The sequence below is a fragment of the Eutrigla gurnardus genome, assembly GCF_963514095.1.
Source record: "Eutrigla gurnardus genome assembly, chromosome: 13".
Taxonomy (NCBI): Eukaryota; Metazoa; Chordata; class Actinopteri; order Perciformes; family Triglidae; genus Eutrigla; species Eutrigla gurnardus.
The window spans coordinates 6,957,288-6,969,790 of NC_139936.1; positions in this window are offsets into that span (position 1 = coordinate 6,957,288).

The following is a 12,503-nucleotide window of genomic DNA, read 5'->3' on the forward strand; positions in this document are numbered from 1 at the left end:
AAAAGTAATTTGCTTTGGCACTGTGATGATCTGGAGGTTTGGTTATTTCCGACGAGGGTGTGTCAATGCATCTTCACCAGTGATTCCCAGAGGTTTTTTCTGGGGATTCACTTTTGACAAACCCAATTTCACAATAGGCTTTATGTTTAAGTAAGTAGAGCAAAATTGTACATAAACTAAAGTTTCTTACTATTTTACTGCATCACCTTTTATTGTCTTGAATAGATAAACCAGCCATTTGGAAGCTATATACTAAATAAATGTTTGTTTTATGTATGAATTCTTCAAGACATATGTACATACTTTATTTATTTTATAAATGAGACCAAATAAAAGCATTTAGGTGCAGTTAGCAGTGTGTTTTTCCTCTCATCAGTAAAACAACGAGAATGTACGCAAGATTCAACATTCAATGTTATAAGCAGGCTTCAATTATCAGAGAATAATAAGAATGTTCTCTTATGTGGCTCAAAGAGATTTTAATGTTAAATAAAAGACTGAAGAAATTTTGCAAATGTAATTGGCGACCCTGATAAAGTCCCCTCCGACCCACCTGTGGGTCCCGACCCGGTCATTGGGGATGACTGATCTGAACGACACCTCATTGGTTAGAAGTAGAAAAGCCTCATTTTGTGAAGGACTCACCCTCAAGTTTGTCTACGTAACAGTATACATCGTAGGTTTCCGTAGGTTTCCTGGTCCCATATGTCCTTACACCAGGATTAGTCTTTAGGTTGCCATAGCAGCCCTTCCTTGGCTTTGTTATTGGGTATCTGTGCAGATAGAAAGAGTCATCATAGCAAAAATTATACCATCGAATGTGTTGTGTTGTTTAAAACTAATGGCTTTATGGCAGATAAATAAAATGCAGCCAACCTCACTGTCTGGTCAGCAATCCAGCCAGCATCACAGTGATCAAAGCCATCCTCATACGCTGCTTTCAGTTGGTCAAATGTAGCAATGTTTGCTCCAATATCTTGGCAAGTTTGGACAGCCTTCTGGTAGTCCAAATTGTACCTGTCGGTGCTTGCACGGTAGTGAAACACAACACCTGGCAACAAATAGAAGGGGAAAAAAATCACCATCCAAAAACAAAACGTAATGAAGTTTTGTATAAAAAAAAAATGAACACAGTGATCTGGAATTCATCAACATAATTCCAGTGCTATATAAATTATGCTACATGACATATACACTTCACACCATAAATAAAATAATTGAGTCTCTCAGCTTTTTTGGAAAGACGCAATAAACCAAGAGGATGAGCGAAATACTCCACAGTTCACCACATATGAAAATAGATAACTGAAGATGATACAATGGCCCTGAAATCCACATGTGTGTGGAGATTAAACAGTCGAGGATATATGATTGATGGGTCTAATTAACATTGCAGAGAGTTGTGCAGCATGTAAACTGGTGAAAACCAAAATTATCCCAGTCTCCCCCTGCCCCACCCATGTTTTCAACATCCCCAAAACATGAGATATGTCTCACAGAATACTTATCAAGTGACACGTAGAGTGCACATAATGACACAAGGTAACGCAGTGTCAATTTGAGGAGGGATATTGGGGAATACTGTTATTACTCGGTAAAGTAAAAAGGCTTGGTAACACCCACTGAGTGCCCCACCAAGATTACAAAAAAAAAAAAAAACGGGCAAGGTGGCACCCAAGATTACAGGGATGGATGAGGTTATTTTGTTCTGCCAACATGTGGAATACCCTCCATATATGGACTCTAATGGCTTATCTGGTTAGATGGCTGAACACTGGAATTAAAACATTGCAGTGATTGGTATGGACATGGACCCATGGTCTCATCTCTTTTTAAGAGTGCATCGCCTCTAAAATAAGAAGTGAAAACTGTGGTTACCCTGTGTAACTACTGGGTAGCTGCTGCTATCAAAGTAAGCAGAAGGGCGGCCATAGTTCTTTCATATCGTTTACATTTCTTTCACCACTTGTATTGCATTTCACTATTATTAAACCCTTGCAGTAACCCCCCTCTATGTTCAGAGAGTGTCTTGGGGAAGCACGTTCAGAGTCTCGTGTGTGATTCCAGCAGGGCGTGGGAAGGATATCATGAATGTCTTACCGTTGACGTCGAGGTTGACGGTATCCTGGGTGTCCTCAATGCCGTACATGACCTCGCAGCGGTAAGTGCCCGCATCACTGGCACGCAGCTTGACCATGGTCAACGAGGCGTCGCCTATATCCTCAGGGTGACTGGGCACCGATACACGGTTCCTGTAGCTGGGGCTTATTTTCATGACGCCATTTTGCGCCACCATCACTGTGGATTCCACGTCTCCATCTAATTTGGTCCATTTGATCCGTAGGTAATCTCTGCTATAGATGACAGTTCCAGTGGGACTGATCACTGGTGCTGAGGTCGGGATATTGGAGAAGAAGCAGGGAAGATTGACCTTCCCTGAGAGGGACCCAGTGACCGGTCGGATTATCGATAACGAGTTAGAGGCTGAAGGGCAAAAACAAAACAAAAAAGGATTAAATGCATTTCCAAATCATAAAAATGTAGTCACTACCAAATTATTTGTTTATTTTGTTCAGTCTCTTCAATTTCTTTATTTCTTTCATACAAATACATGTCTCTTCCAAAAGCATGTAGACGGTATAAACCGCCCGCCTAATTAACATTGATGGGGTGTGACAACTACACCCAGCCTCATAAAAGAAAACAAGCATCATGGCCTGAAAATGGCTCTTGGAAAGTCAAACCTCATCCTTAAAGCGATGGGTGTGGGAACACATTCAACACTGACTGCAGTGTATGCACAACATTTTTGTATAAAGATAATTAGTTAAACAGTGGAGTCATGGTTGCATCAGTTGGTGGTAGGCCACTGCTTAGTTACTTTCCTTCTCAAAGGCATGATGACGACAGGTAGAGCCACATGAAAAGAAGTGAAACATGTCGTCAGGACACTGAACAATAGCATGCGCTGGCTTCTCGTGACCTCCTGCTCTGTTCTCGGCTGAAAACGTGATGTTGCACATCTACAATGCAGCACTCGGGATACGTTATTTAACGTCTTGACTGCAAACTGTGAATAATTACACGAAGGCAGACAAGGTTAAGTGTTACTTTACTGAAGCCCCCCTCCTCACTCCACTTCTATGTGATGAAGCAAAGCAAAGGGGATGTCAGACAGGATACCAGACATAAAGAAAAGGCAATAGGCTGAATCATGCTTTGCCCTGTGGAGAGGAAGAAGATTCACCTTTTTCTTTCTGTGGAGGGGGGGTCACAGGGAACAATGTGGGGAATGCTCTGGAAACAGTGGTGGGACAGCCCCAGAGGCATGAGTGTGTGTGCTTTAACAGAGGTCCTTATTAGGATGAGGGGTGAAACCAGCTGTTATTTCCAGACAGGGAGCTAAGTCTAATTGAAAGGTGTCCATCCGTACAGAGAGACCAGGGGCCAGGAGAGCCAGGTGGGCCGGTGGGGCCCTCGAGCTGCAAAATCTCAGTGGCCAACACGGTCACCTTCCCCAGTGGGTAAAGTCTCATGGGCTTCTCACAGGAAGAAGACTGGACGGGGCTTATCACAGTCTGCTAGTTGGAGAACAGGGTGAAGCCCTAAAGCCGTGAGGCAACGCTGACACACGAGTCAGTTTGCTGTAGAGACGGACGCCAGCCGAACCTGACCACGTCAAATAACTTTACAAACTCACAGAGGCAGAGAAGGAGTGGGGAGAAGGAGTAGGGAGAAGGGAGAGAGAGGAAGATAAAGGAATGAAGAGAGATAAGGAGGGAGAGAGAGAGAGAGAGAGAGAGACTCGCTCATTCTTACCTGTGGCAGTTGCAGCTTCACAGAGGCAATGTAACCACAGGATATATTTAATAAATTGTATCATCTGTTGGAGAAATCGAAAAAAATGTGCATGAGCAAAACATTTTTTTATGTTTTATGTTTTTTAATCCCATGCACATACTAGATATGTCTTCTTAAGATATTTCTGTCAGAATAATTCAATAGTAACAACTATTCATCATCTACTCATCTACAATAAAAATCCAGACATTGGTGCAGTTGAATATTTGATTATGTATTAATAAATAAAATACTTAACCTGGATTTCATGATCTAAACTTTAAATATAATAATGAATTGATCTCCCTCTTTAGAAATGATGACACTTTGAAACCCCCTTAAAACCGAGGGAGGTCACATTAATGCAACGTCACATTAGCTGGCGGATTAGTTTTATTAGTTCCTATTAGAAATGGGCAATTAAAGCTTCTTGTGGGGTCAGACCGCGGTGGTTTTGGAGACAAGGGGACAGGAGCAGTGAGCCGCACGTCCTCACTTCAACCCCGCTGTATAAACACAAGCGGTGGGAGCTGCACAGTTAAACTCTATAAAAACGGGACACTCACTATAATGGCAATGGCACTCAACGAAACATTTCAGGGTGGGTATAGATTGGGACTTGGTCCATCCCAAGCCAACGGACCCACCCGGATGGAAACTTTATGAAATGAGACTTTAAGGAGAGAAAAAGCTCCAACTCTGATAATTTACGCTTTAAATTGTTTTTGGTTTTTTTTAAGTTGTAGAAGAATGCGCGCAAACTGGCAGTCTCAGAGGGTTTTCTAGGAAATCGTCATTCAAAGAAAGATCAGCACTTGAGCATCACATGGGCGTATAATCGGTAGCAGATTTATATATTAATATATAGCCTATATATAGGTGTGTTTAGCTCGGAGATGCTCCCCGCTATGCAACAAAACGATCCGCTCCTGGGAGCTCAAATAATGACATTGTCATTCAGTAAAGAGTAGAATAAAACTTTTGACGTTTCTATGACTTAGATTGTATTTTTCCTTCACAGAAACACCTGCGTAGACATATTAATAGTAAGGTATGTCTACTCATTATCCCACTTACAAACTGTGACATGTGAAGTGATCTGCACTCCTGCCTCACTCAGCAGCGGGACACACCAGTGTAGGTTATCTAAGGACAACACGGCATCACTGGGCGCGTCCGTGTTAAACCATGTGTAGACCGAGAAGTTAACTAGAATACATTATTTTATTTTATCCGTCAAACATTTGCTCCATATCACGTTCATGTAACACTGTTAGTTTAGAGCAAAAGTGCCGATTTCACGTCAAACAGACAACAAAACAATAAACAGATAAATACTTACGTTTAAAGGGATTTTATTCCCCATCATAAGCAAATATCGAAAAAAAGTCCTTAAATCCAGTCAGTCCCCGTGCGTAACATGGGTGCGTAAAAAGTGCCCAAATAGGTCCACTCCAAATCGGCGCAGCAACACTTATCTCCCCGGCGCGCCTCTCTCTCTTGATGCTCCAGAGTTGCAGGGACCGGGGTCCGGGATGATCTTGGATCGGAACGCAGCGACAGGAACCGCGAAGTGCTGGCAAGCAACAAGTTCAATTTTGCCGAACGCACACTGTTATTTCGCCAGTGCGAGAGAGGAGGGGCAGAGTGCCCATCTGAAAAGTGAATGAGACACCTTGGGGAGGAGGGGGAAAATCAAACTTAATTTTGGCACTCCGCCTGAGAGGGGCATCCTCATCCAATCAGACCGTTCGGAGTCACGTGAATCATTGGTGCAGGTGACACATCGATTTAGAGTGAGCGCATCTTCACTTCACTCCCAAATCTCATGTCTTCATATCATTAATGCTGTCACGTGACAAATTCATTATTTCCAAAAAACATTTAATGTGAGAGCGTCATGTTTCTATAGATTTCTGGATATAATCAACAACCTTTGGTGATTAAGTCTTGGGTTGATGCCCTCACGTCTGTATCCAAGGGTGCGCAATGGAAACGGGGTGGTGCAGACATGTCTGGCTGAATTTGAGTCACTGTTTGTTCCAACAACATATTTCTGTCAATATTATGAGGGAGTACCACCCATCCACCCAAGAGAGCCACTGAAGACGGTTTTTTTTTTTTTTTTTAGTTGCGGGTCTCCTGCACATCGGGTTTTGAGACGCACACAGGGGAGGGGGGATCAATAAAGTTCGGCTTAAGAAGTAAGATTTTAGACATACGTGTTAATTGTAATGTGTTTACAATACGGAGTTATTGTTTGGAAATAAAAGGGGAGTTCATCTTCACCAATGGAAATGTCTTGTCTCTGATTAACACGACTACCTATCTGAGCAGTCAGCAAACAGTGGTTAACCTCTGTGCTGCTTCTCCACACGGGGGAAGGACCAGTTTATCATCTCTTGTCTAATAATCACCATGATTGGCTACTGCTAGATAGGTAGGAGGGCTTAGCTGTGTGAGCTGAGTGTGAGTGTGTGTGTGTGTGTGTGTGTGTGTGTGTGTGGTAGGTAATCTTCTGTCTGGCAGTGATTATAACTCCCAGCAGGGTGGGATACGACGTGTCTCTTCCGGTTCGTCTCAAGACAACAGCAAACAATTTGAATACGTCTGATATGGAGTTAGACTGAATATAAAGTCTACATTCTTACATGAGTATATAAAGTATGTCAAACACACAAATAACCACATTTGCTGTCTATCACGTGGTAGACCCAGAACACATTAATTATGTGTCATATGATGGTTATAACATGAGCACTGAGCTCACTGCCAATCCTTACTTTCCTGGGAGCTGGTTCCTGGATTGTAATCTGTATCTCATGAAAAACTTACAATTCATCAAGGTGAGCATGATCAATGTGTTCAATGTATAAACTAAGTGTTATCTCAGCTTAGTTATTTTTATCTGTTTTATCTGTGTTTAATAGTTTTTCCTCCAACCTATACTTGAATGACTTCAGCACAAGGAAACACCAGGGTATCATGTTGGACGCGTGGGCTTCACCGTGACAGTCAGAGGCGTATTCTGCACGGGAATCAAACTGATGGGTAGGTCTGGTCGCTGACAGGAGCGTGGCAGAATAATTGTTGGAAATCCTGGCGTTGCCTTCTGAAGGCGCTCACACCAGCTGAGAGCCTGAGAAGAGGTGAAGGAGCCTCTAACACAGAAGATTGCCCTTGAAGCCCGAGGGCCCCTTGTAAAAAGTCATAGGGGCCTTTTCCATACCTGCGTGCATTGTAATCATCTCAGGGCTCCGCACTCGTTACCCACAGTGCATCTCTCCTCTGCAAGGCTGGACTGGTCTGGACAGCTGGTCTCTGAGAAAGAGAGCAGCCGAGAGAAGCACTGGGGGAGACAGAAAGGGAAGGACGGAGTTAGCAGGTTGTCAATTTTGACTCTCCTCCTATCTCACATGTGATCCACTACTAACTGTGGAACTAAGTCTCTATTAGCAGATTAGAAACATCAACATTAGTGGTCGGAGACATGTTGCATCTTTGAGCATGCAGAGGAAAACAAAGCTGCATGCACCTCAATCAAAAATAGAGAGACAGATAACATTCTGATGTCAAAGCTCCAGGATGCTGAAAACTGACCTGATTCTGGCTGGAATTTACCACCTGACCCCCGACATAATTAACGACTACCCCGTTTTAGAGTTATGGGAATCATTTTATCACTCTGCCTTCTTAAATGAGTCATCGTTAAGTTAAAAGTTTCAGGTCACTTACTGCTCCGTAAAACATCTCTACTGTATGTGTAACCGTGGAACTCCTGTTGCCTTACGGTACCCATAAATCAACGAGTCAAAGAGCCAATCAAAGAGTGTTTGATCCTGGTGATCCGCTGTGCGGGCCCCAAGATGACCCACATATCACATGACCTATAAAAGGTGGTCTACCTCCGGCGCCATGCCACCTCAGACAGCATAAAAGGGCCATCAAATTTCTCTGACCCCAAGGGATCTGTCTTACGGAAACTCATAATTGTGAAAGCCAAAGCTGCTCTGATTTTAAGGTGTTTTATTTATTACACGCCGTACAATGTCGCCGTTTCCCCCCAGATCAGGAATCTTCTGTGATTCTGTAAAAGGTAATCATCCAATATCTATAAGTGGAATAGAGGAAATCCAGAGTCACCGGATATGCTTGACAGTATGTTTGCTCATAATACACAAATAAATAATAATAAACAAAGGTTAATAGATTATAGTGTGAAACAAGATGTACAATGTTAGTGTCAAACAAAAGCCACACCTGGGACAGAGAGTAAGAGCAGCTTGCTGTCATTTCCCAAGGTACAGGGAAACAAGCTTGTGTGTGTGTTCTGTGAGTGAACCCCCTGTTTAGAGCAGATGTGGGAAAATGAACTTGCCTCTGGACAGAGATGAACCTTGATCCTTTGGAGCCAAGTGCAGAGGCCCAGACCACCGAAGCTGATCCCTTCAGCTTTAGTAAGAGACAAAGAGAGGTAAAGCAAAGGAACGGATTGTAATCATCTTTCATCAGACCAAAATCAGGTCAAAATCATTGTCTGCTCACAGAAAACAATATATAGTTCAGTATTAATGTCTGTTAACATTCCAGACATTGAGCCCTCAGATTTAGTTATTACACAATTTCTGCAGACATACACACAATTTAACAGTAAACTCTCATAAACAGGACATGATCAGTGAGACAAGTGTACATTTTTAACAATTCAGTTAAAATACAAATACAAAAGAAAGATTTTTAATATTGAACTTGAATTGGGATCAAATACATAAAATTGCACACTATAAATATTTCTCTACTGGGATTTCTATGTGCCAAAATAGAGTTCAGTAGTCATAATGGCATGTTTATATAATGTTCTAATGCAGGCTGTTACTGCTGGTCTAAACATTGTAAAATGTTGCTTTATTTCTTCTTCATACTCCAAAATATTGGACACATCTGCACAACACGACTAGCAGCTAACCTTGTTATCCAACTCCAACATGTTTTGGCTGACGTATTTTAGACATGGCAATGTTACAGTAAGCTATGTGTTTTAATAGAAACACGACCAGACAGCAGCAGCTGAACGACACACCCACCGTTTTCTACGACTTCCGAACGGCATAACAATAATTGAAAGGGGGGAAAAAAAGTGCACACTGCCCTTGTGAAGACAACCGCACAAGTGGCAAAACTGTCTGGAGTCCCCGGCACCAGGTGTCAATCAGGTAGGCACCAGGTGTCAATCAACAGACGGGTGTCAGACATGATGCCGACAGCTGGTGGTCAGTCGGTCTGACGGGTGTTACAGAGTTGGGTTGTCCCACTGTCCACTAATTGGTGCCTCAAGTGAGAAATCATTGCTTTATTCATCTGGTGCTCCACACCTTTGTCTCTGTCGGCAAACACCAAACGCACCAAGACCAGATCAAAAGTCTCTTTCTATTTGAGCTCTAAAATGTAAGTTGGATCCCAGAGGGGACCACTAGGTTGTCGAATGTCTCCCTATGTCTCTCCAAGTCAGCTCAATAAGCACAAGTAGGCCCAGGTATAACCGTAAAACCACGGCCAACCTCAGCTTTGAGGCTGAATCACTCAGACGATAAGATCGCTCTGTAATTCTAATACACGTAAACACATTTCCTGTGAAAGTCTGGCCAATGTTCCCATTGATTACAAGATCACATCAGACTCAAGCACCCAACCCAGACCTCAATGTGTCAACGGGCTTGTGTAAGGATTGAGTTGTGACGGAGACCAAGGAGGAGCAGACTGGAACTGCACAGACCGCCGCATCTGCCACCTTCTAGATAATCAGTTTAATCTGAGAAGATGGCAAAGGAACAAAGACAGAGAGAGAGAGAGGGAGATAGAGAGAGGTGGGGGCGTGGGCTGATAACTACAACCAGACCATTCCCACGTCACAGAGCTTCGCCAATTGCGGTTAACAGAATGCAGCATTGTGGGAACCATTTAATTCTCCAACCTCATCCCGTCTGCTGTAATCACCCCGTACATGACCTCTGGGAACTCATGGTTATAATATTTCAATTTAAGTTTGAGTCATATTCGACAACTTCGCTCCTATATATTTAAAAATGTTTGGCAAATCTATGCTTTTGCACGAATCCCTATGATACAACTTTCCCAGTCGTGTTTCTCATTGCACCTCAACCACAGAAAAGATGTGTGCGTGAGCGAGACAGTCGGTTATTTAGCCAGACAGCAATTAGGCCCACACGAGAGAAGGCAATGTGGATAGCCCCGTCGATGCTTTGGTCCCTCAACAAGATAATAACATAATACATTCCCAACCATGACAGTCAACTATAGAAAGTCATTTTGGTTTCTATGGTTCCAATTAACATTTTAAAGGATGCTTCGGTAAAACTGCAAAAAAGATATGTTTGGGTGAAGCTTTAAAGTGCTTGGGTGGCAGACAACGACGGTTCAAATTGCTTAGCGGTAGCTATACATTACTGTACATTTTAAAGTACTCTCATGCAAAAACATGAAAAAATGTGATGGCGACATAAACCAGTTACTTGCAAATATCCCGATTCATCTCAACACTCAAAACTTAGTCCGATCTCTTCACCTCCTCTTAAGGGTAATACAATAAGTGGTAAATGTTGTGATTAAAGCTGGGCTGAAAAGTTTTATCAATGAGTAACAAACTAATAGAAAAAACTCAAACTCATCAGAAAAATTATACTTATTGCAAACTGTTTTACAATGTGACAAAAAAAAGAGAAAGTCTCCCTCAGGCACATTCTGCAGCAGGTTATCATTATCACACAGTTAATGTTCAACTACCGTCCCCTTAAAACCTGCAGAACATTCGGTTTGATTCAAGTCATGAGGTCGATCAGTTCACAGCTGCATCTCAAAGAGAAAGCACTCGTTATTTGAAGTGATCAAGAGACTGTTGTAATGACCGGGTTGAAACAATGTGGATACTCTTCATCCCTGGCACAAGAGGAGGACAAGTACCGGAGTAAAGTTTTACCTGTGACATACAAACAGAATATTGCTGCAACATATGTGGCTTTTAAACAATCATATCTTGAATGCACAACACATTCACCTCCCACATTATCAATGGATGCTGGACATCTGGTAAGTTGTTGCATGACTGGACTTTCTGTAGAAGAAACAGGTCATATTAGACGTCAGATGTCATCCCTTTGGTCTCACGTATACAGTTTACACACAGCATGAGTGTGCACATTCAAGTCAAAGAGGTCCAGCAGGAAGGCTCACTGCTAGACTGAAAGTTATCCGCTGAGTTTTAAACAGCCTGCCCACTGCTTTACTTCCATATGAGTCGCTGTGCAGCAGAAACAGCACGACTTCCCACTGTGAGCTAAAGGAGAAACAGATAATGCAATCTGACACAGTTGGCACAATAAAACCAATTCAATGTGTGAGTGAGAAAAATGACTCTCTTTAAAATGTGTTTATTGTGCCACTGGTGTTATTCAATTGCAAAATGTGGTTGATTCACACAGAAAGAGGCCTCTGGGGCAATAATCAAAAGAAGAATCATTCACCAATTTGTCCAATTTGTCCGCAGCGTGAGTTGTAGTTAGTTTTGATTACATATTCTCGAGTGTGATATCTTCAGTTCTCATACATCACTCGATTTATTACCTCGGTAAACATGAGTTTATGTTCTCAAGTTCTAGTTTCAAAGTCGTCTTCAATACAGCTGGATGTTCATGTAGTAAATGATGGTCCCAGTTAGAGTCAAATAGATGATAAAAGAGGGGATGCTTCAGCGCAGGGCTACCGTGTGATTGACAGGTTGCTACCACGGCAACGTCCAGTTTGGTTGTTATCTGTGTGTACGTCTTAAATCATTAACCCTTTCATTGAGGGTTTTCTGATCATGGAATTTAACTGCAACATTTTTGGTCACCTTAAAATGTCTTATCAGGCATTTGGTTGTACTTAGCTCCGCCCTCTTGTGTCACTTTTGGTAAGAATGCGACGGCCAAAAAAGCCAAGATGGCAACAGCCAAAATGCCGAACTCAAGACTTCAAACCCAGGAGGCCACAAAGGTAATGGGTGACGTCACCAAGACGACGTTTGCTTCTTATATACAGAAGTAAGTCCAAGTCGTCTCAGACATGAGAGTGTAAGGCAGTGCGGAGCAGTGAGAGCACAGCGCAGACAGACAAAGAGCGCTCTGTCTCACTGCAGCGCCGCGGCGGGACAGCAGGAAGACTCCTGTCATTCCCCTGGATGATGGGAACCCTACAGGTGCACACGGTAAGTGAATGACGATGATAAGCCGGTGTACTGAATGGTTCATTTCAGCCTGGCTCGGCCGTCATCGCTCTCTCACAAACACCGTTTACCGGTTCAGCTGCGTGGGCTGCTGGATGGCCCCCGTTCATCTGCCCTTTCTAGAAGGCCACGAGGTCGTAACTTCACAGCTTTATTCCAAAAATGCTATCAAATGTGAAGCAAACCAACAGATTAACAGGAATTCAACATCAACTCTTAAACACACATTTTATTGGTGTTCACAGAAGTGACATTTCCACATTTCATGTTTTCACTGAACAAAATAATGGATAAAACCTTTTATGACAGAAACGTATCACATGGAAAATCAACATCATGATTTTCTGCTTAAATGTTCTGATTATGCTGATTAACCACATGGATG